This window comes from Camelus ferus, chromosome 12, assembly GCF_009834535.1.
Source record: "Camelus ferus isolate YT-003-E chromosome 12, BCGSAC_Cfer_1.0, whole genome shotgun sequence".
NCBI classification, from domain to species: domain Eukaryota; kingdom Metazoa; phylum Chordata; class Mammalia; order Artiodactyla; family Camelidae; genus Camelus; species Camelus ferus.
In genome coordinates this window covers 60,424,483-60,447,172 of record NC_045707.1, presented here as the reverse complement: position 1 = coordinate 60,447,172, position 22,690 = coordinate 60,424,483, and the positions used below count along the sequence as shown (strand labels likewise).

General features: G+C 39.4%; 1 pseudogene; it reads right to left on the bottom strand.

Annotated features, from left to right (window-relative positions):
* Window positions 1–5,178: 5,178 nt before the first annotated feature.
* On the bottom strand, window positions 5,179–17,820 carry LOC102509368 (annotated as a pseudogene).
* Window positions 17,821–22,690: the final 4,870 nt, after the last annotated feature.

Below are 22,690 nucleotides of genomic sequence, written 5' to 3'. Positions count from 1 at the left end.
GTTTTTTAAAGAGAGATTGGGAGGGAGGGAGAGGAAACCAGGAGAAGAGGAGAGAAGAGGGGAGGACAAGGAGTAGGGGGAGGATGAGGTGGGGAGATAGAACTGGGGGGAGAGAACACCCTCCCCCCAGAAGCGAGAAGAGAAGGGGCAGGGAGAAGGGAGGGAGGAAAGCAGAGGGGGTAGAGAGAATGGGGAGAACATAGGAGGGTCCACTGTCACCAGATCTTGTAATTTTTGGAGAAACCAGAAATCAGGTCTTTTCTTCTGAAGTGTCTTTCTCTATTTTAATGTCTGCCCCCCAAGTTTTAAACACTATGTTGGGGGAAAAGTGTGTAAGAGTGAGCACAGGGATGGGAACCCGGCAAAACTGAGTTCATCTATTTGAAGGAAGCCAGTGACATTATCTACTTAAGAGGTTTTGATAAGAATGGAGGAATCTGAGAATTCCCTTTTTTAGAAAGACTTTTGGCTCTTGCCTTATGCTAGTCATTAGCTATCCAACTCAAAACAGACATTCCTTTCTCCTCCGTTGCTTATTATTTGTGAAGCATGTGTAGACCAAATTCACTTTCTCTGCCATTTCCCCTCCCCCTTCTGGTTTTTGTTCCCTTTGAGTTAGATGTTTTTAATTACAGGTAATAATACAAACTGGCTCCACCTGACTAGTTGTGAAGCATGTTGAGATGAGTCAGTCCCCTGTGATCCAGTGGCTAGAAGCGTCAAGAAGTTTTTTTTTTTTAAATTAGCTTAGCCACTGAGGTGCAAAAAATGCAATTTCTCAGTAAACCGACTGATACTTTGCTTTCAGCTCCACCCTCTGTTCAGTTTCCTGAAGTTTGTTAATGGTAAACTCTTAATTCCATATAATAAAAGTCATTTTCAAAAAGGTCAGTTTATTTTAGCCCCTTCTGTTGTAAACGTAGCAGCCAAAACAAAGGTGAAAAGGAAGTGGTGGTAAAAATTCTCATTTTTTAATATCAGAGAATTTGCTAGCTGGTGGGGATGAAAGCATATCTGGACTTGCCCTTCTTTTCACACCGAGGGCTTGTGACTTGGCCAAGGTCGCACAGCTGGCAGGTGGAGGCACTAGGTCCCAACCCACAGGTTTTGACTCTCTCCTCAGGGTAGAACTCCCCAGAGTTTTCCATCATATTCAGGACCTTTCAGATATGGAGAAGGTCCAAGCCAGTTCCATTTCTTGGGACTCCCAGTATCTTTAAAAATGGAGAAATGCCCAAAAGGGATAACATTGATTTTAACTGTTTACATTTAGCAAACCGTTTTTACCGTGACCCCCACCCCAAAGGTGACTGTAAGTATAAGCTCACTTGGAGAAAATGTCTAATGCCTGCATTTCAGACTTGAGCAATTATGAGAGCCAGTTATCCCTGTCCATGACCCCTGACTGGAGCAGAGTGAGGTATGAGCCTTGATCTTGGTAGGGTAGACAGAGAGGGAGAGGGGAAGGGAGACAGAGAGACAGGGAGAAACAGAAAGACATACACAGAGACAGCCAGCTGCTGTATGAGCCAGAGCGATACCATAGCACCCGCCCAAAATAAAACACTCAAAACTTTGGGTTTCCTTGGCAGCTCCATAATTTCTATGCAGAAAAGGACAGCAGTGGCTGGAATTGTTGGCGGAAGCTGCATTTGCTCAATACTTTAAGACTGAGAACATTTATCCAAGAATGCAGATGTGAGGAGGGTGGGAACTGGCAGAGGTGATGGGTGTGGGTGGAGGGGATTGGGGAGGAAAGTGCAGCTAAATGACCTTGGCTCCCTCACCTGTTTCTGACTCAGTGTAGATGAACCACCAGCCAACCTCCTTCATAGAGAAGTGAATAAAACCTCAGCCTAGACCTGGGACCCTCCTCCTCCTAAAAATACTTATTAAGCATCTGTTATGTTCCAGCCCTTGGGCTGCAGAGTTGAACAGGATCCAGAAGGCCCTACTCAGATGGGACTTAGAGTCTAAATAGGGAGAAAAAGCAACCAACAGTGTAACAAAATCATTTGAGATAAGGAAGTATGATGAAAATAAGAACAGGCCACTGAGATAAAGAATAATGACCAGTAGGTAAAACTAGTTTTTCACTCTAATAAAGCAGAGTCTAGAGAGTCAAATTTACATCAGTTGCTCCAGGTAAAAAGGCAGCAGTCTAAAAGATGCTAAAGAATGCCTGCCGTGATTGACAGCTCATGCCCGCAGCTACAGGTCCGTTCAGGTGCAGCTGAGCATCCACACACACAAACGCACAAGGTGTCACTATGATGTAATGTGACTGGTTAACAATAGAACAAAACCGGAACTCTCTCAGGCCCTTCCAGGCAGTTCCCTGTACAACTGTAGGTAAAGCTATATAGTATTAACGTCGAACCGGCCATTGCTAAAGCAGTTTGAAGACCCTTTTGTGACTGCCTGTGATTGAAGACCTTCGGTACTTTCTTTTGAATAATCCCCGATGAGAAATGTCAGCCTTCAACAACAGATTGCATTTTTGGGACAGGAACCAAAACTGTTTGAGGGGGCCAATTCTGAGCAACATCATTTTGGTTGACAAACCAAATGTGAAGCAAATCTAAAAATGTTTTGAACCAGGGAAAAGGGGAGTTGTCTATTTTTAAAAAGAAGATGCATGTGGTTATTTTGAGGGAGACAACATTTTATTTGAATAAATACATTTGGATATATTTGCTATGAATCTGTTCCATTTATGCAATGTAACACTTTCTGTAGCTTTATTCTTTTTTAATATATAGTATTTTTAAGTTGAAGTATAGTTGATTTACAATGTTGTATTAGTTTCAGGTGTACAGAAAAGTGATTCAGTTATATCTACATTCTTTTTCAGATTCTTTTCCATTATAGGTTATCACAAACATACTGAGTACAGTTCCCTGTGCTGTATAGAAGGTCCTTGTTGTTTATCTATTTTATATATCGTAGTGTGTATTTGTTAATCCCAAACTCCTCATTTATTCTTCCCTCCCTACCCCTGCAATATATCACTTCTTGATTTTTGGCTAGACAGATACAGATTCCTAGAAATCAGAAGCTGGTTGCTTAGAGATTGCCAGTCCATTATTTTTGGTTTCTTTTTGCCTCATTTCTAACAAAATCCTCTAAAGAGGATTCTGTCCTTTTATTATTGATTGTGGCCTTTAATAACTCTTTAGATTCTCCACTGCTCACCACCTCTGGTTTTTTTCCCCAGATGAAGTTCCAGAGCCTTGGACCATAATGAACACTGGTAGAAATATATCTCCCTTATGTAAGCCTCCTCTGTTTTCAAGACATTTTCACATTTGGTCCTTTCAAAGCACCAAACAATGGGCAGGGGAGAAACTATTATCCTATTTTTATAAATGATTAAATTGAATCTTTGAAGATACAGAAATATATACAAGGCTGGATAGCTGTGACCCAGAAACAGACAAAAAGACATTGTTTCCCCAATTCCATCCAGATTCTACAGACTCTCTAGAAGGACACTTTGCTAAGGATTGAAGAGAGAACTTGGGAAAGTTCATGTCTGATTTTAAAATTCAGGATATTTTTATCATGTTTATCACAATTTACCCAAGTAACTTGAAGAGGTTTGTGTGTATGTGTTCTAGCGTTTACGAAATCATGCAGCTATTTTTAAACGATTTGGTATTTATTTTGGACTCTAAGCCAGAGTTTGTTCACCACTGCCAGCTTTCCATCGGCCAGCCACTTCTCTGTTAGCTGTTTATCATGACTGTGACCAGTTTAGGAGGGTTTTGAGGAGGACAACTCAGTAATTATTGGCATTTGTGCGATTCAGCACTTGATAGATGGTTTTTCAGTAGTAGTTAAAGGAGATAGTATTTACTACTGATGAACACGCCACTGAAATTACAGTCTTCTTAAATCACAGGAAAACCATTCCCTTTTTTTTTTTCTTTTTCTTTTTCTTTTTCTTTTTTTTTTTTTTTTGACATAAAACAGCTCTTCTAAGTGCTGGAATGTATTATTTAAGGCTCTGACTGCTACTTTTTATTTTTTCCAAGGCACTTTCACATAGGTTATCTCTACAGCCCTATGAGTGGGAAGATTATCTTATCTACAGTTCCTCCAGTGTTCAGATTAGGGAAAAGGGAGGCTATAATTGCCCAGTGTCGTGTAGCTACGTAACGGCAGGCGAGAACCCCAACTAAGTCCCAGTTTGCCAATCGATCATGCTCTCTGCATGTTGACATAATAAGAGGACGATGATAATTGTGGCCAAGCAGCTGTCATTTTAATATTTGAGGAAAATAACTGTATTCCTTCCCTCTGTGCCAGCTACCAGCTCCTTTCCATCTTTGTCTATATGAAAAAAAAAACCTCTGAATCTTAGATCTTAGGAACTATTCTTTGATTTAAAACACTGGCTACCTTCTCATCAGGGTCCTCATTATCTATAATATGGGTTCTACCTCTTGGTTTATATTTAATTTAGCTCTTCAGCATGCTGTTTCATCTGATTTTTAATGTTTTATGTATTTAACTCTAGTTTCGCCAATATAACAAGATGCTTATAGGTAGGGACTGACAAATTTTTCCATGCACATTCTTGAATTCAACCCTTTTACTTTCTTCTTCAGGGTGTTGAGTGTGACTTCATAAGATGTGTATTAGACGGAAGGGTTTCTTTCCCTCCTTTTTCTCATCACTTAGTCATCTTCTCTGCGGGAAAGATAATCAGAAAGGTCCAGGGCCAGATGCTAGTTTCCAGATGCTAGTTTAACATGCCACACTTTTAATTTTCTTCAGAGTGAAATGATCTCCTTTTGTTTCAAATTAATGTCCAGATTCAGATGGTGAAGCTTTCAATGACTATTATTAGTACCAGCTGCATAATTTGTGGAGCCCAGTGCAAAATGAAAATGTGGGACCTTTTGTTCAAAAAGGAGAGGTACCATTAAAGGTACTAAAATACAAAGATTTCTTCTTTAAAAATAACTTGTTATTTATAAAACACAATAGGGGTAATAGTGATGAGTAACATAAAGTTAAATTTGCAAAAAACAGTTTTTAGTGTCATAATTTTACTTACTAAAGTTAATACTTTATGAATGTGATATCTTGACTGATCATCCAATCTTTCTGGCTCAATGTTCTGCAAATTCATTTGTTAGTTACCAAAATTTATACTTTTCCATCAGTGTATTTTTTTTCATCCAACAAGAAGCCATAACTTTATTAATGATAGAAACAGTACAAATTTCAAACCAAGCTGCAGTTACTCTTTTGAAACACCAAAAAAAGTCCTCTTTTCAGATGGTTACATTGTTAATTCCATACTAGCATTTACAATATCATTACTGTTGTTCTTCAGGGCTGGGGCTGCCTTTGCCCTCAACACATTTGCTTGTGACTTGACCAATTCTAAGTCCTTAACTTCCACACCTGTTTCATCAACCTCTTCCTCTTCACTCTCCTCTTGTACAGCTGGAGCCTGTGTGTTTTCTTGAATGTCTGAGACAGCTTCACCTTGAACTTTGAGTTTCTCAGCAGCTGCTAGCTGTGCTTGCTGAGATAAATCCTCGATCTTGGCTTCCCCAAAAACTATGTAGGTATCTGAAGCTGGGCTCTTGTAGACATCTGGTTTGTGATGACGAAGAGGATATTCTTAGATTTCTGGATAGTGACTCTAGTAACCCCTGTAACCTGTCGAAGACGCAATTTGGACATAGCCTTCCGTGATTTCTTTTCACTCCGCCTCTGTTTTGCTTTGCTGACTGGTTCTTCATCGATTTCAGCTGCTGCTGCCAGCTGGGCTTGTTGTGTGGTTGTGTGGAATCCTGCTCCTTGAGCTCTGGTACTGATTCATCACTGTCAGATTCTGTTCCAGACCCTGTCTCAGCCTGGGGCTGTGGCAACTCCTGCTCTGTAGCAGGGACGGTTTCTGTAGCTTCACTGGGCATTTTGTGCGGGAAACGCGGAACCAAGATGGTGGCCTCCATCAGTGTATTTTAAAATGATGTCACTCACTCTTGGCAAATGCAAAATTGCCAATTTTATTTATTTGTAATTTTGAGAAGAATCTTACTGCTGATATAATTTTTACTGGAGCTGTTAAGAATATTTCATAGAAAGTGACAACAGTGGGATAAATTCCTGATAAATTACCTTGATAAAAATTTTAGTACATCTGGAGCTGATGTACTAATTTTTCTTAAAAAAAAAATCTTTAAAAATTTCTCCCCCCAAAATTTAACTTCATACAGATCAGTTTTGGGTAAAGTCTGAATTTAGTTTGAAATGTAACTTTACACGACATTCTAATTTTTCCCCTGGGATTTCTTATAATTTGTAGAGGTTGTACAAGAAACCAAAAGAGCCTTTAGAATCTGTACATCATTGAAAACATTCTTTTATTCTATTGTGTAGTCTCAATTTTGAGAACAAAAATAATTGAAAATTTGTTTTCCTTGTTAATATTCAGTTCAGCATAAGCTTCATATGAAAATAGTGATCTTTTTCCTTGAATGTGGCAATTTAAAAATTTTATTTGCATTACTAAGCCTGTAGAAATTGGCTCTACAGTATTGCAGCAGTTTTCAAACCAGAGTTTCTAAACTCTGAAGAATTCTAATAATTCCCTGATAGGCTTTATTTCCATGTCCACGTGTACCCTTTTATTTTGTAGTAATTTACTGACAAAGGTTACCACCTGAGTGTGGGCAGTTATGATCCCAGCGCTCCAGCCAGAGGGAGAGTTAGTGTTTGTGCAGCTAAATCCAGCACGATCTCTGGGACAGACGGGCCAGCTGGCCTCCGCTGCAAGCTTGGTGCTGCCTCCATCCAAAGCCTCTTCTCTCTCCTGGGGCCACTGTGGCTGCTGCACTGTTGGTCTAGGTGCCAGCCTAGCCGCTGCCTCAGGCCCTGTGGCCCCCAGGGCTGCCCTGATGCTGCTTTGCACACCTGCCACCAGCCATGCCCATGGATCTGAGCCCTTGTGTGCACTGGGGGCTGTTCCTGCTGGACCACAACCGCTTGCTGGCGTGGCCGCCCAGCTTTCTCCTCTGCTCATGCCCCTGCTCCATTGTCCCAGCAGACTTTTCTACAGAACAGAGATTCAAAAATAAAACATTAAGAATTTTAAGACAGCAGAATAGAGCATGAAGCCAAGTGCAGCCCTGTGCAAATGCACGGGTCACAAGCCTGTGAGGCCAGCCCTGCCGATTAGGCCTTTCTGAACAATTGCTCCAAACCTGACATGTGAGATAACTCTACAAAGTTAGAACCTGTCCGTCTCCGCAGCTCTACCTGGCTTTGTGGCCCTGTTCGACATCAGCCCCACCCGCTCTCTTCTCCAGACCTGCCCCTACGTGGTTTACTGGCCCCAGTCTTGGACGTTACCTCCCCGGCCCTGTCTGCTACCTCTGCTTGCTTTGAGGCTATTGCTCTGCTTCATTAATTAGTCCTGTGTATTGACTTCCCTCTGTTGCCGTTTCACTAACTCTTATTTATTTCACTCCTCTTTGTCCCTCTTTCCTGATGCTTGGCATCACTTGGCAAATAAAACACTTGCATGCCTGCCTTTGTCTGAGGCTCTGCATTTAAGAGAGCCCAGTTTTTTTTGGATTTTTTTGTTTTGTTTTTTTTTTTTGAGTAAAAGTAGATTTATCCAGAGAGATACACGCTCTACAGAGTACAGCATGCAGGCCATCTTAGAAGGCCAGAGAGGCCACCAGGCATGGAGGTGGGTGTTGAGTTTAAAGTAAGAGTAGATACCCACTCCAAAGACAGAGCGCAGGCCTTCTCTGAAGGTGAGAGAGCGAGAGGCCGCGAGGTGCAGGGTTGTTAGTTTTTATGGGCTCAGTAACTTCATATGCTAAGAAATGGGGGGATTATTCCAAATACTTCGGGGAAGGGGCTGGGATTCCCAGGAACCTGGGCCATTGCCCACTTTTTGACCTTTTATGGTCAGCCTCAGAACTGTCATGGCCCCTGTGAGAATGCCATTCACCATGCGAGTATATTGCAATGAGCGTATAATGAAGCTCAAGGTTTACTGGAAGTCAAATCTCCCACCATCCTGGGCCTCAAGGCCTATTGGGAGTTGAATTTTCTGCCATGTTGGTGCTAACTGCTGTGTCATTCCCTTACTGGCTGTGCCCTGTCTCCCTTCTTCCTGTCTCATTCCTCACTCAGAGATTTGGCCCCCATATTCTTTTGGGGGTTGCAGAGGGGCAGCAGTCTTCTGTAGTTGCTTCAGGGCTGAATAGGGGTATTGACCCTGCCTATTAGGGACTGAAAATCTCTGAATGCCTAATCTAAATGCCCCCAGGGCAGGACAGCTCCTTGTTTTGACTCAGAGGACAGTCTGGGCTGGAATCCTCACACAGCCATCATCTCGATGTGGAACTGTTGTAACCACTTCCATAACGTTCCCACGAATCTTAAAGATGAAACACTTTTGCAACAGCAGTCAGAAGTACAATGATGATAACTGTCTACAAATGACAGAAAACTTAAAAAAGCATGGTGAGACATCTGATTTCAGTGTCATCAATAAAGAGGCTTGGTTACAATAACTAGAATTATGACTGATTACATTTAACTTAACATACCATGTGATCCTAGTTAATTTAATACCTGAGATACCTCGGGGTTTCTCTAAAGCATCTCAAAGTTAGCTGGAGGTCCAAAGAACTTTCAGAATTTGCCAAACAGTAGTTATTCACTTAACCAAAGATTTCAAAGGCTAATACAGATCACTTAAAGGCAAAGAATAAGAGAACTCATATTCTAACAGTTAGTCTAGTGCTTGGAGATGTTATTATTTTTTTTTTTTAAATAACAAAAATTTATCTCCTTACAGTTCTGGAGGCCGGAAGTCCAAGATCAAGGTGTTGGCAGCACTGGTTTCTTTCTGAGGTCTCTCTCCCTGGCTTGTTGGTGGCCGTGGAGATGTGATTTTTGATGGGGCTGATTTTACCCACTTGATTAACTAGACATCTTCCCATGCTGACAGCCCTGTTTTCAGATATCAACACTTACTCATTCAATGAATATTTACTGAGCACTTACTGTCTACCAGACACAGAACAGTAGGAAACAAAACAAAAATTTTGGCCCCTGTGGGGCTCATCTGAAAAGTGCTATGGAGAGAAATAAAGCAGGGGAGGAAGTGGTGAATGTGGGAAGAGGTCTGTAATTTTAAATAGGGTGTCGGGAGTGGCCTCACTTGAAGAGACTTGAAGGATGGAGGGAACCATGTAGAAGCTTGAGAGAAGAGGGTTCTAGTCAAAGGCAAGGGCATATGCAAAAGCCCTGGGGTGACATAGGGCTGTATGGTTGGGAAGCAATGTGAAGCCAGCATGGCTGGAGGGCAGTGGTCAAGGACAGAATTAGAGGAGATGAGGTAGCAAAGAAGGGTCAAATCAAGCAGGAGCACAAAAGACACCAGCAGGACTCTGATGTTTACAAGGGAAATAGTGACAGATTTTCTGCAAAAGAGTGACTTGATCTACTTTATTTCCAGAGGCAACAGAGCCTTGCATATGGAAAGCTGTCCCAGCTGGGTACCACAAACTTAACGCAGTCTCCCCAGTTCTTTCTCCTCACTTTGAAATAATTTTAAGCAAATCTTTCTAAATTTTTTCATTCAGTAAGCTGTTCAAACTTTATCCTAACATTGGTATGAGACTCCTTGATTTCTTAATTAGAAATGCTTTTTGAAACTTTTTTTTTTTCAGCAATACATGTAAATTACATATGCTATTGTCTTTATTTGAAAGAGGTCTTTTGTTTACTGGTAGAAATACTTTACATCAATCACTGCCTACATTCTTTGAAGACTAGCCTACAATGTTGTACACATAATTATTCTCATTGTTTGAAAATGCATAGTTTCCACTCCTTTGAATCTGCATTTTGATTTTCTTCCCTTTGTTTTGCAGTCAAATATCATTTTCTTGTGATCCAAGTATGTAACTGATCTCTAAACCGCATTGTTTTAGCTAAGAGGTAGGACATGAATGTAACGTGACATTTTATATGGAATCAATTATTCTTTGCCATAATTAAGTCAGAGTGGCTTAAAATTAGTTTTCTGGGTCTTTAATCAATAGTGTGTTTGTTCAAAGTTTTGAAGATCACATGAGAGAAAGTCACTGAATCAGAGGAGGCATCTTTCCCAGAAACTCTAAGTAAGTGCTGACAACCAGCAATAGACAAATATTTATTTGTGCCCTAGAAGGCACAATTTGATCTGTATTTCACCTACTCTCCCCCCCCCACCACCACCTACTCATTCCTAACTTTCTCCCCTTTTTATGTTTCTGGTCCTTTTTTCTTTTGTTATCCTCTGCTCCCTTCCTCCTAACCACCCTTAAAAGTCTGCCAGATTGCAGCTGGGCAGGGAATGGGATCTAGATCACAGGCGGGATGAATTCTTCCAATTTCACTTGTTCTCCAGCCTCAGGCCCCATCTAAATGCTACTGACACTTTCCTCAGAGCCCAGAGAACGTTTGCACAAGAACAAAGTGTTCTCCTTGCTTGGTCAGATTAGCGACCTGTGAAATCTACAGTACAAAACCCTTTAAAAAGGGTGTAAAATTAACTCATGCTCTTGAAGAAGTGCACTTCACTGTAGCAGTGGGCAAGTTATCCCACTCTCAGGCTCACTGCTGTCAACTCCATGAGGGCAGGGGCAGGGGTCCTGGTTGGTTGTGCTTGTTTCCCCAACAGTAAACAAAATGCCTCATCAGCACTCAATAAAGATTTCTTAAATAAATGAACAAAAAACAAACTTTAGATAGAGCATGAGGGTATTTTTAAGTCAAGGTATTTGATTTATTAAAGAGCTGCCTGAAAGGAACAAAATGATTTAGAAATTAATATTGAGAGGTTGTTGAATCCGTTGGCTAGTGTCTGTCAAAAAGAACAAATCAGTACGAGATTTGCCCAAACCTGAATAGTCACTTCTGGCAAATGGCCTGTAGCTTTCAGGTGCATTGGATAGGACAAAATCATTCCAGGCAACAGATCAAAAGTATTTTGTTATATGGAGGGATATTTGGCAATTATTTCATCTTGGTGAGCTCAGAAGTTTGGAGTCCTATTTAAAATATACATGTTTACTCAAGTCGTGGTGTAGTTCACACTTGTTATTTTATTTTATTTGCCCCAGAACTGCCATTCACCATTCTTCTCTAAATGCATCTTTCGTTTGGTTAATGTGCTACCAATCATGTTACCTACTCCAGCAGAAATGGGTGATTCCAGCTCAGCCAACCAGAGCATTACATTCTCTGGGCTACAGTAATTGTATGAGGGATGGGCTCATGAGCCAATCAGAGCCAACACAATGCAGTGATACATCTACTGAGACACCGGGGAGGGGATCCTTCTCTTGCTCCAGAGTATAGTGAGGAGGATATTGACCCTCACTGTGTTGCCCTGTGAGGGGACAGTCTGTTTGATAATAATGAAACTAACATGGTGGAGAGTGGAATTGAGAGATTGAGAGAAATAGGGCTGAATGTGGGTCATGGCAATATAACTTACACCTTTATTACTCTACCTAAACCATGCCTATCTCTGGACTTTACCATAATATGAGCCAATAAACCCAGTATTTATTTAAGTCAGTTTATGGTTTTTTGTTTTTTTTTTTTCAGTTGAAGTACCATCAGTTACAATGTGTCAGTTTCTGGTGTACAGCACAATGTCCCAGTCATGCATATACATACATATATTCATTTTTATATTCTTTTTCATTAAAAGTTATTACAAGATACTGAAGTTTATGTTGGATTTTTGATCCTATATGACAAGAGGGTTAAAATTTACACATATGATTAAAAGAAAAAGTCTACTGAATCCCTTTTTTTTATTCCTAATAGATTTGTGAATTTTTTTTTCTGTCCCCTTATCAAACTTGCCAGGAATTTGTTTCTGTTTTCTTAGGTTTTCAAACATGACCAGCTTCTGCGTTTTTGTCTGTGTGATTCTCTAGTATCTCCTTGTTTCCTACTTTAATAAATTACATTCTTATTGTTATTCCTTTCCTGTACTTCTCTGGGCTTTTCTGTTAGCTAAAACTTATTTTTTGTGCCTATTTTACTTCCTGAATTGAAAGCATTAATTTTCAGTCATTTGTCTTTCCTGGTCTATGCATCTAACAATGTGGGGAACTTTCTAAGTACTATTTAACTGCATCCCATAGATTTTAATATATAATATTTTCGTGTTACTCAGCTTTAAAATGTCTTCCAGTTTTCATTTTGATTTACTTCTTGATGCATAGATGTCTCACAATTACATTTTTAAATTTCCAAATGTGGGTATTTAGGGAAGTTATCTTTTTGTTAATGTTCTATTTTTAATGACTTGTTAGTAAGCCATGTGGTGAATATTATGCTGATTTGGGGGGTAGTATTGAGATTGGCATTGTGACTTAGTATAAGCTCAGATTTTATAAAAAAAATTTCATGTGTTTGGAAAATTGTGCTCAGGATTCATATATATATGAATACATGTGTATATGGTTCCATTAGACCAAGCTTCATCATTATTTTGTTTAAATAATATTCTTACTACTTTGGGTTTGCTTTATCTATAAATTGATGAGAAAGGGATGTTAAAATCATCCACTATGATTACAGAATTGTAAATTTCTCATGATTTTGTCAATGTTTTTAACATATTTTAGCCATGTTAACTACGTGTTTAGGATTGTTATATCTTTAGGTGAATTATTTCTTCATCTTTAGGCAATATTTTGTCTTAAAATCATTCATGTGATATTAATATAGCTGCACCAGCTTTTTTCTGGTTAGCATATATTTCTTATGTCTTTTCCAATCCCTTTTCTCTGAATTTTTCTATGTCCTTTATGTTTACATATTTTCTTTTGTCAACACCATATATTTAAAAACAATTATAAATTTTATTGATTAATAGGATAATCACTAAAGGAAAGATCAAAGAACATATAACTATAAAGCTAACAAAGGAGAAAATGGAATAATAAAAATACTTGATTAAGTCAAAAGAAGGGAAGAAGTGAGAAAGGAATGAAGGACAAACAGGAAAAATAGAAAACAAAAATATAAGAGATTTGAATCCAAGAATATCAGTACTTTTAATAAGTTATAATTCACAATCCAATTAAAAGACAAAGACTGTCAGAATAGATTTAAAAAAACCCAAATGTATTCTCTGGATTCTTTCTTTTCATCAAGTGAGATCACCAGAGAGCTCAGTTTAGACTGTCTCACACTAGTCTATAAAATGCCTGCTGTCTGCAGTGCTATAATGTTACGCTGTCTACTTGCAGTGTTGGTTGATAAAAGAAATGGCCATATAAGGAATTTTTCTGTATTATCTGTAGATCCCTGATTAAAGACCTGATGTAGTATGTGGTTCAATGTCTCATATAAAGTTTCAGGCAATAAATCCCTCCTACAGTTAGTTCTAGGAAAATGTTTGATTTCCTGACAAACCAAAAATTTTCTCTTATTAGAGTTATATAAAGTGACATTTTCCATTCCTTTCTTATGTGCAGTAAGCTTAGGGGTAAATCTTGTGATTATTTTTAGTGATTATCCTTAGTGTCAGTTTTTGATAGAACTATTTATTCCTCACTGTTAACAAGCACAAACTGACTGAGAACTAAGCCTATTCGGAGAGCAAGGGAAAAAATAAAGATTTAAAAAACAGTAAAGACAGACATATAAATGAATAATCACATTATAGTGAGATCAGTGCTGTGACAGAGGTATGTATAGAGTGTTTAGGGGACAAAGGTGGAAATGATTAATTTTACATGAAGTTGGGGGATCTGGGAGGGCTTCACAGAGGAGGTGACACCTGTAGTAGGACTTTAAGCACAAATAAGATTTTATCAGAAGGAGAAAAAACAGGCTAGAGCAGGGCTGTCTGATGGAAATGTAATACAAGCCATGTAGGAAATGTCAGATGTCCTAGTAGCCACATTAAAAAAAGAAACATAATTTTAATAATACATCTTATTTAACCCAGGGTAGTCAATAAATTATTATTTCCACTCTACTTTCTACTATGTTAACATAAAATAATTTTTAATAAAGCATTTTTAATGAGATATTTGACATTCACTTTTGGTACAAAGTATTTGAAATCCACTGTGCATTTTAGACTTACAGTGCATCTCAGCTTGGACTAACCAGATGTCATGTGCTCTATGGCCACGTGTGGCTAGTGGCCACCTTACTGGACAGTGCAGGACTAGAGCATTTTCAAAGACAGAAAGGAAGCAAGATGTCAGGGAAACTACAAGTAGTTTAGGGCATGGTGTGCGTGCGTGTGCCTGTGTGTGTCAGGGTGGTAAGTTGAAGAAAAGGGCACCAGAAAGATAAATTGGGACAAGACTATGAAATGTTTATTTGTTTAATCATTTATTACATTGGGACCACAGAAGAATGACATTTTCACATCTATATCTTAAAAACTCTAATTCAGGAGGCAGTACGAGAAATCGATTTAAGGAGCGTTAGAGATTGGAGGCCAATTAAGGGACATAAATGACTGTTCCTTCAAGAGATGATGAGACCTGGGTTCTGTGGTTCTGAGACAGATGAGGAAAAGATTTGTTAGATACTTTCCACTTAGTATTAGCAGGACTTGGCAACCATTCGGACGTGGGGAGTGAGAAAGAGTGAGTGAAAATGACATGAAGTTCAAGTGTGTGCAGCAGTGGGAGCACCATCAAGCGAGAGAATATTAAAAATAAAAATTCGTAAGGACAGTAATTAGTCTGACCTGCTTTGTGCATATTGAGGTTTGCAATAGACATCTGGAAACCCTGAGCAGGGCCACGTCCAATGGTGAGGGAAGACCTGCCTTGTGAGACTGATGATCTCTACCCAACTGACATCCAAATGTCGTACGATTTTAATCATGGATTCGATTTTATTGAGCTGATTGCATTATTTTCATTATTTCACCTGGAAGAATGAACATGTTAATGTTTCCAAGAAGATACTGAAAAGGTAGAAGAATATTGAAGAATAAGTAGAAGAATATCTCAGACAGATAGTGTATTGAGCATAGGTTAAAACATGTTCAAACTGCCATAATCAAACTGCATAAAATAGGCACAAGAAAAGACTGTCTGAAAAAAGAAGGTATGCTCAAAGGAGATTAGAAACAGAATTTAGAAGAGAGTCTATTTATAGAGGTGTAGGCAGGGTAAGGGGACCAGCAGGGAGGCTGAGGCACTTTGGTGACAAAGTAAGGAAGGATCGGGAAGAAATATTCCGACTTCTCCCTCCTTCTGACCTCTGATCTCCTACCATGACCTCCCACTGGTCAAAGCTGATTTAAAATCAGGAAGCACAGGGGCCTGGGTGATGTAGATCCTAGGGGTCAGCTTCTTAGGAGGCAGGGCTGGGCAGAAAAATCAACCTGAGGAAGTAAGGCTTCTAGCATATGTGGAAAGTTAATATAGGATAGTTGGCATTTCCAGTCATTGAGGGAAAAAAGCTTTTTAAAAAATGACACTACTACTTGGAAGAAAGTGGTTGGATCACATAATTTAAAAAAACACAATCTAGATGAATTAAAGATCTAAATGTTAAAAATAACACTTTTAGTCAGGGGAGGATATAGCTCAGTGGTCGAGCACGGGCTAAGCATGCATGAGGTCCTGAGTTCAATCCCCAGTCCCTCCACTGAAAGATAAATAAATAAGCAAACCTAATTACCTCTCTCCCCCGAAAATAATTGCTTAGTATACATTTAAAAAAAAAAAGGAAAAAAAAATTTTAATAACATTTTTATAACTTCTGGTTGAGGAAGGCCTTCCCAAGCAAAAGGGGAAACTATAAAAAGGTGGAATTATTTACATATACATGTACATTATTTACATATACATATAATAAATAGATATAACAAGTTTACATATGTATATGTAAATTTTATATTTAAATATATATAACAAGTTCCTAATGCCAAAGTCGTTATAGGCAATATAGAATTAATAGACTAGGAAAAATATTTGTTATATATGATAGAGATTAATATATCCTGTATTCAAAGTGGTACTAAAAATAAGGAAGTTCACTCAATTTTTTAAATGGGCAACAAGTGAACACAACTTTGTAAATCAGCTAAACTTTAATTTTAAAAAATGAGCAAAGGATATGAATATGCATTTCATAGAAGAGGGATTGCCAAGGACCATGAAAAGTATTCACCCTGGCTTTTCATCAGGGACATACAAAGCCAAACAATGAGTCTAATTTTCATCCATCAGATTGTCAAGTCTTTTCCCACTAGATCCATATGGTAAAAAAGTCAAATGTTACCAAAAGGTATGAAGCAGACCTACCTCTTACATATTTTAAAGTTATATAGTGTTCTATCCTCAGGATATGCCATAATTAATCAGACTTTTAAGCGTATCTAACCTGTTGCTACCGTAAACAATACTACAGAGAATATCCTGTTTGTTCAAGTGTACCCGCAAGACAAATTCTGAGATTTAGTAACTGCCAGATCAAAGAGTGTGTGCATTTCAGATTTTGTGGACTGTTACTAAACTACCTCCCAAAGTGGTCATGCCAGTTTCGTTCCCAGGCACAGTAGGTATTGAGGGATCTGCATCAAACTGTTAACACGAGCTCCCTCAGGGCTGCAACGGGTGAGAGGCAGCCTTCAGCTTTTTTCTGTACACCTCTGTTCACTTGTTATACACCCATGAATTAGTTTGTAGTTGTTATTTTTAAAAACTAAAATAAGTACTAGTCTGACATTCAGTGACATATTTGGGAAGAAGACACAAATTGAGCACACAGCTGGGCATAGTGAAAAAGCCCTATTTAAATGTATTTTTTATTTTATGCCTTTTTGGAAGTAGGGGCCTTACAAATGTATGTAAGTATATCAACGCCTAGCTAAAATGAAAATTTGAGGGTTACCTTGGCTTAGATGAGCCCCTTGGGTGGGGAAAGCCCATTGTCTCTGCCATTTACCTGTCTGATTTCTCCTATTTCTGCATACCACTAAAGATTGGAAAATGTTGGTCCCTTTTCTAAAGTGCCACCTGAACTCCTCTTGAAGATGGTGATTTATCTGGTGATGACTCTTATCATTAACAGGAGTGCACCCTTGACTCTTTCTTATTAAATGCAAGTGACATTTTAAAGATCATTTCATAGGTTTATCAACATTTTCAAAAATTTCCCTGTCCTTTTGCATTTCCTGCTGGGAGCCCCTTTTCCTATGGTTCAGCAGTCTTCTGGAGCGCTGAGGCCCTGAGAGGAGCAGCACGGATGAGGGCACTGTTCACGGGGGGGGGGGGGGGGCACTGTGGGGGACCTATAGCCTATTAGGAAGAGGGAAAAGCAGTACCCGGGGCTTTTGAAAGAAGGTGGTAGGAACTAAGTGAGACTATAAAGGATTTCAGAAAAGAGCCACATAGTAATGTTTTCTTTGAAGAAGTGAAAATGTTAAATTATTAAAGATTCTAAAAGCCATATGAATAAACGTGCATTTTAGACCGATTCCCCCCACCCCCAACCTCGGTGGATGTTTTTGTATGTACGTCATTACATTTGGGAGGAAAGAGAGAAAGAATGAGAGAATAATTTCCTTCTCCCTATAGGGAAAAAGTCGAACTCTTCTTAACTTGACATCGAAGACACTTCACAATACCCTAACTTTACTAAAGGCCAGCATTTAGCAAGCATAGGAGATATTAAAAATGAAAATTTAGAGATTTCCTTAAAAATCCATTGTCTAACAGGGAAGATAGAATTAAAGCCAATGATTATGATTTGTGTGAAAAATGTGACAACAGAAGCCACAGAAACAGCCCCAGCGAGGGGTGGCTTAGTCTACCTGTGGGCTCAGGACAGATTCCTCGAGGTGGTGATGTCTAAGCAGGGACTTTAAAAGAGGACCAGGAGGCAGATGGGGAGAGGCTGGGAGAGCATCTGGGCATGTGCGCAGGCAGGGCAGTGCCACATGACTGTGCCTCCATCCTTCTTGGAGGATGAAGGGGAAGGGAGGAGAGGAAGGAGATGAGGTTACTTCATTTATCCACAAGACTCTTTTCCTTTTCTCCTGGAAAACTCCTAATTTTCCTTCAAAATACTGATAAAATGTCACCTCTTTGATTTTTTTCACTGCTGCATGCTGTATGTACCTTTGATTAAGAGTAATTGCACATAAGTGTAATTTATTTGTGTAGCAAGCTCTCCAACCTGAGATTTCTCTGTCAGTACTTTGGGAGTCACACCTGTCTGATAATCCTGCCTGGCAGGCAGATCTTCCAGAAATGTGTTTTTATAAGGAACTGAGGGCCGTTCTGGGAGAAAACTCAACTTGAGGGAAGAAAAGCCAAGAATAACACGTTGTCCTTTAACAAGTCTCCTGTTGTTACAAAGCAGGGCGATATGATGTGTTGTCTGTGTGCCGATCCTTCGTTCTCACTCCTCAGCTCCAAATCTGTGTTCTGTTTTCTTTGTGGTGCTGGGGCTGGGATTCTGCTCTGCCAACAGAAAGCACCAGAGGGAGATGGGGATGCAAAAGTAGAGAAAAGGGATTGTCCCTTCCTGTTTGCTTTCCGTTCTATGTCTCTGTAATAGCACTTCTCCGGGTCCAACAGCTGATTACCAATCCCCCTCAGAGGTACCAGTGGCAGCGAGTAGGGTGGCCCTGCTCCTCAAAGGTCAAATCCCAGCTTTGAGGGTCTCCTCCTCCAAGCTCCTAGGTTGTAAAAATCCCAACCTTTCCCCTTTATCTCCCAGGCTATGGACGATGACTGCTTTCTGCAGTTCCCTTGTCTCTGTTATCTTGGCATCCCCTCTTGCTCTTCTGTCTCTCCAATACCTGTCTAACCAATTCCCTACCATAAAATTCTCCATTGGTCCCTCATGTGGCTGCTATTTTCCTACTGGACCCTGACTTATAAGTACTTCCACTCAGTTCTCTGTGGACATATATATGAATCCGAGGGGTGGGAAGTGAAAAAAGTTGAAAGATGATATTCTGCAAGAACAGTAGTGTTTTGTCTCCCTCCTAGAGCACATGCCACAAAAATGAACACATTCTCTCCACTTGACCACAGACTCTTCCCAAGAATTCTTGCAGAAGAATTCTCTTGTGGGTCTCTGTGGAATCACTACAAGTCTTTAAGAGTTTAATATTGGGGTAACTAATTGAGAAATTCAGGGCTGGAGGAGAGGAAAATATGGCTGATGGTCCAGACAGTTAAAGTAAGTGAATAAAGTGGGTTAAGTCTGTGAAATGAGAAGTGGGTCATTAGTAAACTGGACACCAAGTATCTTGTCTATAAGGCACAACTACTACTCAGTTCCAGCCTGTCACTGCCACGAGTGAATGTGGGGTCTGGATTTTCTACATTTTCAAGAAAGCTCAAAGCCAGTATCATTAGGTAAAATTCGTTAACTAATTCAAAAAAAATTTTTAAAGATAACTATGTAGGTCAATACTATGCACATCAAACAGTATCTTTGTTATTGTAGACCATTGGTCACTATTTCTCAAATCTGCAGAAGCTAATAAGATTTATTCTTGAGACTCATGGGGGCCTTAGGAATACTTGATGATCTTGGGAAATATCTTTGCAGGGCACTTGGTTCTTAAAATTGTAGATGTGGGTAAGAACCAGTGACACAGAGTTTATATTTATTCACACAGCTTCTTCCTTATTAGACAGTGAGCTCCCTGGAGGGCAAGGATTATGTCAAATTCATCCATGTATCTCTAGCCCCTGGTGTCATTCCTGGAATATAGTAGGTGTTCAATACGCTTTAATGAATGGATGAGTGAGCGACTAAGAAAGATAATGTAATGGAAAAAGACAACTTGGAAATTCGACTTAAATTCTACTCCCGGATTTGCCATTAGCTGTGTGACTTTGGGGAGCCACTTAATTTATCCAAAATTAATTTTCTCATTAGTAAAGTGGAGATGTTAACACCTACCTTCCAGGTTTTTCTATTTTTAACAATATGTTAAAAACCTCTCTTCTAAGCGTTTAAAATTTTGTTATTTATCCTCAACTTACTAACATGATAAATATGCAAGTGACTTGTGGAAGGATTGACTAAGTATGGGAGTTGGGGAGGGGTTCAAATGTTTCGTCCTTCAGTAGCTTGCTCTATGTCTAGCACAACTAGGACTAAAACCGTCAGACAAGGGGTCCCAGTCCAATGATACGTTGCTTGTCTGTGCTGACAGTCAATGACGTATTGGAATAAAATTCTATTGAATTGCATTTCCCCCATAATGACTCTGCCCTGTTGAACATTCACCCACAGTTCAACAAGGAAAACCTTCCATGTTACCACATTGGTGCAGCTCAACTCTTTTAAAGTGTTTTTTTTTTTTTTAAGGATGTATCTTCGATTCATTTTCCTTTTCTGGAATATCTAAGGGTATAATTTGAGAAAATAGCCCTCTTATGAAATGTACTTTTTGGATTTCTTCCCGGAAGCCACTTACTTTTCCTATTCGCGTATTATTTGAAGTCATGAAAACTCATGCTTTCATGGCGCGCCAGAGCTGAGATGTGCTTGAGGTGTTTATGTGATGAAATGGGCTCGGGGTGCCGCCAGATACAAAGCTCCTTCCTCCTCTTCCCCTCACTGTGAACTTTCTGCTGTCTCTATCCAAGACCTCCACAGCGTCTCCACTCAACACCACAGCCCTCAGGTCTCTCTCCCTTTTATTTCTCCCTTGGGCATTAATTTGGCTGTTAATGCTTCAGTCAAATGTGAGTTTGGTCAGGTGACACATCCTGTTGGTTCTGCATATCTATATGTCTATCTCTCTTCACACACACACACATCCTATTGGTTCTATTTCTCTGGAGAATCCTAATATAAAACCATGAAAGAAAAATGTCTAAATTAAATTTCCTCAAAATTAAAACTTTTGCTCTTTGGAAGATACCATGAAGAAAATAAAGGTCATGCCATAGAAATTAGAAGTTATTTTACAGAATAATTTTACATATTTTACATACAGAAATTATTTTACACATATACGTATGTATATGTATATATATAAAAAGGACTTGTATTCAGAACATATGAAGAATCTTACAACTTAATAATAAGAAGGCAATAATAAATGACCGAGATCTCAATAGGCACGTCACAAAAAAAGATACGTGAGTGGCCCTTCAGTGCATAAAAAGATAATATTACTAGTTTCAAAGATAAAGCAGATACTCATTAAAGTGGTGGGGACAGATTTTATGCAGTGAGACTACTGCAGTAGGGAAGAGTCCAGTGTGAACTGATGGCCAGTATTGATTTGTGCGGAGGTGCTGGGTGTTTTAAAGGGAGAGTGAGGGAGCAGGGAGGGGGAACACAGGGGGCTTGAGCAGGTCATGGAAGTAGGAATTTACAAAAAGCAGGAAGAGGGGATTAGTTAGCACGACCAGGCCATCTGGGTTTGTTAATCAGCACTTACCCGGAGGAGAAACAAACTTCTCGCTTCTCGATGACAGGAGGCGGTGAGGTCAATTTGGCCCAGTGAAGTTGGGTCCAGTCCTCCCGCAGGGACTGGGAACAAGATGAGAGTTATTGCCCTGAATGTTTGCCTTTCAAAGAAATGGCTCTTGGGTCCTTGAGAAAACAGTTTTAAGTGATAGATTTATATCTCAAAGGATAGAGAAAGTATTCGTAACTGCAGAGCTTCTAAAGAAACTTCTCTAAGAGGGGATTCAGGGGCCTATCTGCTAATCATCATTTTAAGGGGTGGGGGCTGGGGTCATCCTAGGGAAGGAGGCCTTGAGATGTTAGAAACTATGCTAGCGTTTGTCCAAGTCTTTTAGTGCAGGGAAGGGAGAGGGTGGACAAACTCATTTGGGGAGTCTGCTCTTTTTATAGGTCAAGGAAGAGGGCTTGTAAAGAAAGGGCTCAAAGGAACCTGGAAGACTAGAGAAGACTAGAGTTTGGTCCCGGAGAGAATCTTTATCTTTAGTCATTAAGAAAATGCAAATTAGCACTTCAGTGAAATAATATTACACATTAAGAATTGCTTTTAAAACAAAGACAATACCAGCTGTTAAGGAGGTGGGGCAAGGATTGCTGTAAAGAATGTAAAATGGTACAGACACTTTGGAAAATAGTTTAACAATTTCTCATAAAGCATATAGTTGCCCTATTACTGACAAATTTGCTTCTGTGTATTTACCCCCCAAAAAATGCCCATCAAAAAATGTATGGGTAAACAATTGGTATATCCATACAGTGAAATTCTACTCAGCAATAAAATGGAACAAATTACAAATACCCACCACAGACAGATGAATCTCAAAATCACGTTGTGTGAAAGAAGCCAATTGAAAAAGTACATACTATTTTATTTATATAAAACTCTATAAAATGCAAATCAACCTTTGATAATAGAAAGCGGGTCAGTAGTTGTCTAGGGAAAGGAGTGGAAGGAGGGATGAATTTCAACGAAGTTTCAAGAAGCTTTTGGAGGTGATAGAATGTTTGATATCTTTTTTCAGATTGTTTTCCACTATAGTTTATTATAAGATCTTGAATATAGTTCCCTGTGCTATACAGTTGGTCCTTGTGGCTTACCTATTTTTTATTTGGTAGTGTGTATCTGCTAACCCCAAACTCATAGTTTATCTCTCCCACCTTTCCCCTTTGGTAACCATAAATTTATTTTCTATGTCTGAGTCTATTTCTG